This window comes from Prionailurus viverrinus, chromosome C1 (assembly GCF_022837055.1).
Source record: "Prionailurus viverrinus isolate Anna chromosome C1, UM_Priviv_1.0, whole genome shotgun sequence".
NCBI classification, from domain to species: Eukaryota; Metazoa; Chordata; class Mammalia; order Carnivora; family Felidae; genus Prionailurus; species Prionailurus viverrinus.
The window spans coordinates 158,780,778-158,786,777 of record NC_062568.1 but is presented as its reverse complement, the minus strand read 5'-3'; the positions used below and the strand labels follow the sequence as shown (position 1 = coordinate 158,786,777).

Sequence of the window (6,000 nt, the reverse complement as noted above, 5' to 3'; positions counted from 1 at the left end):
TATCAGCAAATTTAGAACATTTACCTTTTTTGGTGAAAAAGATAAAAAAAAACCCCTCAGTTTTAAGGTAACTCTTTTGACTTTGTTGCAAATGATTTCCACAACCATTCACCATCTCATTACACAGTAATGTTAAGGTTCTACAATTTAAAATGTTTGTTTTTATCCATTATTTATGGAGACAAATTGCTGAAGTGTGTAAATACCACCATATGTCACCATCTCATAAAAACAATCCAGGGTACGTTGTTGATTCTAAGATGTTCATTTTTCATATTTAATGTCTCCAATAATGGGGAGTTTTATGCCTACTGCCCAGTTTGGTGAGGGGGCTGGTTCTGAGCATGCCCAGCTAACTTAGGTTGGTTTTGGTGGCCTGGAAGAATACCCTAGAGACAACACTGGGACACTGTTAAGAAATACTGCCTTATTACAACTCTTCTGTCACTGAGGATGATACTGGGTGAAACAAAAAGGTGATGGGGAGCGTTGGACCCAATGTGAATGTACCTGAAGAATATCTTAACCAATTGATTTTGCCTGTATTTCCCTTTTCCTTTTGTGAATGAAGAAGAGTGTTAGATAATACAAACATGTATTTCTAAATAAATCTAAAAGGGATATTTCAATAAATAAAAATTTAATCAAAAGATATTAGGTGTCAAGAAAGCATGTGTCATAGCTTATGTGACAATTCTTCTTACTGGTACCTAAAACACGTAGGTAGTATCGTCAATGAATTCCTAGATTCAGTGAAATACTATCATAAGTTAAGGGTCCTGCTGTCATCCCCTCTGCATTTGTGTGCAGTTTTCCCCCTTCCCTCAGAACCCCACTTACAACATATCGAACACGGGACCACTTAGGGTCGGTGTCATGCCATCTAAGAGTGCTAGTTATCTGTCATCGCACTGCCCACCGTGGAGAGCCTGCGCGAGCGTGCGGAGAGGCGGGCAGCGCAGAGCGCGCAGAGGAAGGACATCTCTGAGGAAAGTTCTCACTCTAACATGAGTCAACAAAGTGACTCCTTGTGGCTGTGCAAGCTGAGGGCATGGTTTTGTCGGGCTGGTCCTACCTCGCACGTAATTCACCGCACCAACTCCGTCAAAGTTCGCTCAACCTTAGAAGCGAAGGCTTTGCGTCCGCATTTTGTGTCGGGAAGGCAGGTGCCCAGCGATAATCCTCCTGCTCCGGGCCACACTGGGAGCCCACGGGGGCGGGGGGCAGGACCAGGTCCTGGCTGGCGTGGAGCGCGGCGGGGAAACCGCAGGCGCCCGCGGGGCCGAGGGTCCGGCAGCTGCGGCGTGCAGCCGCGTGCCCCGCCCTCCTCCACCGCCGCGCGCGCGCGCCCCCCCACCCCGGGGTCGACCAGCCGCACGTGGCGGGGGCGGCGGCAGCAGGGCGCGCGCTGGCGCCAGGACGCCCAGGGCTAGAGCCACACGTGCGCCCCGAGCGCGAGCGCCGGGGCCGCGGGGGCCTCGCCAGCCCCAGCCCCCGCCCTCATACCGGCGACGCGCGGTGAGTGACCAGGGGCTCGAATGGGGTGGGGGCGCCGGGGACCCCGGGACACGGACTTAGCGGGGTGTCTGAATGCCCGGGCTTCGTGCCTCGCTTCTCCCGGGGCATTGGGTGCGGCTGGGAGTTCTCCTCGTCAAGGTTCTCGCTCTCTGGGTGCTGAGGGTGCCAGGTTGGGGTTCGGCCAGAAGGAGGGGAGAGGGCGCTCGGGCTGAGTGAGCCTCCCGGGACGCAGAATGGTGGGTGTGTGGGGCAGGGAGGGCTGGCATCTGGGGAAAGGGCCGAAGGCACGACTCGCGGTCCAGTGTTGGCGTGACTCGGGCTAGAAAATGGGCCTTTTCTAAGGCATTGCAGTCTTAAGTCTCGCGTGGTGGGTGTACTGTCCCATCATCGGCAGCACTTTCCCATAGACACACCTGGAGTCCCTACCTGGCGCGTTAGCTGCTCGTGGAAGGGCAAGCCCAGCCCACTGGCTAGCCACCGGCCAGACTCAATTTCCTCATTTGAGGAATGTCTTTGGGAAGGCTCTTCTCAGCTGGTTAGGGGGCACAAGTATAAGCATTATAAGAGATTAAGTATCTGCATGATTAGATGGACATCTTAAACTTCATAACCCAGAAACATACAAAAGACTTTACCCAGGTATGTCCAGAGAACAGGACAAATTAATCTTTATCCCTCACCTCTGGATAATTGTTATAATCCCTTATGTGTATATCCTCTGTAGATAAAAGTCTTTGCTGAGCCTCTACTATGTACCTGGCCTTTGAGTGTATTTTGTGATCCTTTATAATTCTTTTAAAAGTAGGTGAAGTGGCTATCAGTGTTCTCACTTTACAGATACGGAAACTTCCCTGCTTTCACAGAGATGGTGAGTTACAAGTTCCTGGCTCCAAACTTCGTGCTTCTTGCTGGCTCATAACATTATATCCACTTCCACTTGGACAAACATTATATTCCCATTGCCCATTAACTGGAAATGGTACAGTGCCCTGTTTCTCTGTCCAACATATAACCTTAGTGGCTAAGAGCTGACACTCGTTCCTCATTGTAAAGTAAAATCCTCAATCATTACCAGTAGTACTTTGTTAGGCATGAAACGCTCTGTAAGAGTCTGCAACATTCTTTGTTGATGTGTCTTGTTTCTTGAATGTCATGATGATTACATAGGACGGTCAGTTTCCAAATTTTGGCAAGCTCTGAATCATGTGTTAGAATGAGTTTCAGGGTGAAAAAAATTCTAAAGCATATGTAAGATTTTTATGGGAGAAGAATCCTCTCAGTATAGTAGATTTTGCACATTATTTCTCAAGTGTGGACTTATTTTTGTATTAGTATACCTGCTTTGTCCTCTGGCCAGTTATCTGTCATCTTTGTAATTACACTCACAGCACTGCTCTCAACTTCTACATGTAAATTTGTGCAGACCCATGTAAAAAGAAAGCCCAATCCCAAAGAAGGTTTGTCCAGTGCCTTTGTTCTTGGAATCTTGTGGTGCTCTTTGCTAATGGAAACAATGATTTTTTTTAAATACAAATATGTATTGAACAGCTATTATGTTCAAGACATTGTGCTGGTCACTGTAGTAAATATAAAGAAATGTAAGACCCAGTTCCTGTCCTCAAGAAATGAAAATTGTTTGAGAAGACAATAATTATGGGTGATAGGTGGCATAAAGTCACCTATTACAAGGAAGGTATGGGATCTAGCTTTAATCAAATTAATCTTTCAGTGATGAGTCAGATGAATAGGCAAAGAGAAAGGTCAAAAAGCAAGCCTGTCCAACAATTCTGATAATATCCTTGAAAAGTAGGTGATATTATCCTTTTTTCTTATAATAATAAAAGCAGATAATATTTATGGAACTCTTGATATATACCAGGCACTGTAATAAGAGCTGCTCATTTAATCTCCACAATAATCTTGTGACGTCGGTGCTATTTTTATTCTCATTTTACAAATGAGGAAACTCAAGTATGGAAGGCAGTTCTAATTTATCTAATTTAAATTTACTTCTGGGTTTTCCTTTTTTTTTAAGTTTGTTTTGAGACAGAGAGAGAAAGTGGGGGTGGGGCAGAAAGTGAGGGAGAGAGAGAATCCCAAGCAGGCTCTGAGCTGTCAGCACAGAGACCGATGCAAGGCTCCAACTCCCGAACCGCGAAATCATGACCTGAGCTGAAATCAAGAGTCAAATGCTTAACCGACTGAGCCACTCAGGCGCCCCACTTCTGGCTTTTCTGTGTTAACTTGGTCAACTTGAGGATTTCCCACCTGTAGCATAGAGATACCAATAGTTTATATAGCAGATGACCTAATATTAACAACTCAAATATATGCTCTGCATTGTGATAAATTGCTAAGTAAATGCCTGTAAAAGATTATGAAGATTAGAATCTAAATTTACATCTCTTTTACAGTGATATGCGGAGGAAAAGGTAAACATTGAGTAAAACATCAGGCAGAGATGTTGAGACATGGAGTTGTTTGTGTAGAGACTTCACCTGAATTTTTCATTTATGTAAGAAACCTTTAGGAACATTGTGGAATGATGATCACTAGTCTCAGTTCACCCCACCCCCTGGCAGTGTGCCTCCAATTATCTTTAATTGTGAAATTCCTAGGAAATTCTTTAAACAAAGTAATTGTAATGTGCTTTAATATTTTTGATGCCTCGTAGCACTTTATGAAAAGACTCCATGGTTGAGGTTACAAGGTGAAGCAAAGCTTGCCAGAATCCAAAAATAATAATACCCAAGATGCAAAGGTGAACCCCCCACCCTCTGCCACTGTCCATAAATAGAGACTTCAAGATTGAGGAAGACCAAGGAGAAACCCTTCCAATAAACTAAGGAAAAAAAGTTAGTAAAAGAAATTTAATTTTCTCAATAAATGTCAGTTGCCATTTTTCAAACAAGGAAAAGAGGCTTTGAAATGTGAAGTTACTTGGGATGGTGACACAGGTAGAAATGGAGGAACCAGGCACCCAGGCCTCAAGCCCCAGGCACCATGCTCTTCCCAGTACATCATCCTTCCCGAAAGACAATGACTTATTTTATTTATAGCTCTAGAAGGATACGGAGGGTGAAAATAGAGAAGGTTGGATTTTTTTTTTAAGTTTATTTATTTATTTTGAGAGAGGGAGAGAGAGCACAAGTGGGGTAGGGACAGAGAGAGAGGGGAGAGAGAGAACCCCAAGCAGGCCAATGCTGTCACCACAGAGCCTGATGCAGGGCTCGAACTCATGAACCATGAGTTCATGACCTAAACTGAGATCAAAAGTCGGACACTTGACCAACTGAGCCACCCAGGTGCCCCAAGAAGGTTGGATTGTTAAAACTTAACAAGTGCAGGGCATCTGGGTGGCTCAGTCAGTTATGCAACCAATTCTTGGTTTTGGCTCAGGTCATAACCTCACAGTTTGTGAGTTCAAGTCCCATATGGGGCTCCTCACTGGCAGCATGGAGCCTGCTTGGGATTCTCTCTTTCCTTCTCTCTCTCTCCCCCTCCCCTGCTCATGCCATCTCCGTCTCTCTCTAAATAAATTTAAAAACTCAAAAAAAATAAAAACTTAAGTGCTATGAAAATTGTTGGCTTGTGGAGCTAATCAAAGAAAGAAAACAGGAAACAAAGCAAATAACACCAATTGACTTGAGAGTACCTTATTTCTTCAGGACTCCATCCATGTCTTGTTTCTTTTATTTCTTTTTTGTAGTTCTCTACAAAATGAAATCTCTACAAAATGAAATGCTTGTTCAATTTATAAGACAGTTCACAGTACAAATGATTCCAGGGTTGAGATAAGATTCCCTTATGCCCTTTAAATTAATTTATTTATATGCAGTATTTCAAGAGTCTGTCTATTATGTCCAGTGTGATATATCTGAAATGGAAATAAAGGCAAATAGAATTAACAGAAGAACATTTCAGAAAAATATAAAAGAAGGGGAAAATGTGTAAAGGAACTTTTGTTAAGAAAAATGATGAAGAGGTCATAAAGAGGGAAAGGAGAAAACCCTCCAACAGAATTAAAAAAAAAAAAAAAAAAAAGGACCAACACTTCAGAAACACTTCAGAAGTCTCCTGCTTTCAAGCAAGAAAAGAATGTGCCTACGTATTATAGGTAAAGTTAGGAGTACAAATGCTTACCAGTGAGACTGGAGGAAATTCTAGAGAGCCTCAGCTGCTCTCGAGAAAGGAAAACAGTGTCTGTCTAGTTTGTTGATGTAAAGTGTGTTGGGGCTATTGGGTAGAAAGAAGAAAAAGCAGAGAGGTTTAAGTTGATGTTACTTTCCTTGCCAGTCACATCACCTAACATGTCATCATAAGGAGACTGATTTGATGATCAGGGTCAGACAGCACAGCATTTGTCCATGTTAGAGCTTGTGAGATTTTTTTCACCAAATGGCAGACTCAGAAGGAAAAAGGAGATAATGCTTCAGTCAGGAGACTGTTCTTTTTCATGACTTAGTTCATGAAAAGTCATGG

The 6,000-nt window shown here is 43.6% G+C and overlaps 1 protein-coding gene across 1 annotated transcript in view; it reads left to right on the top strand.

The window, feature by feature from the left end:
• Positions 1-1,400: 1,400 nt before the first annotated feature.
• Positions 1,401-6,000, top strand: part of IL12RB2 (interleukin 12 receptor subunit beta 2) — a 77,848-nt gene continuing 73,248 nt past the window's right edge. Inside the window, exon 1 of the mRNA XM_047869312.1 lies at positions 1,401-1,518. The gene's annotated coding sequence lies outside the window, so the exon portion shown is untranslated. The remainder of the gene's footprint in view (positions 1,519-6,000) is intronic.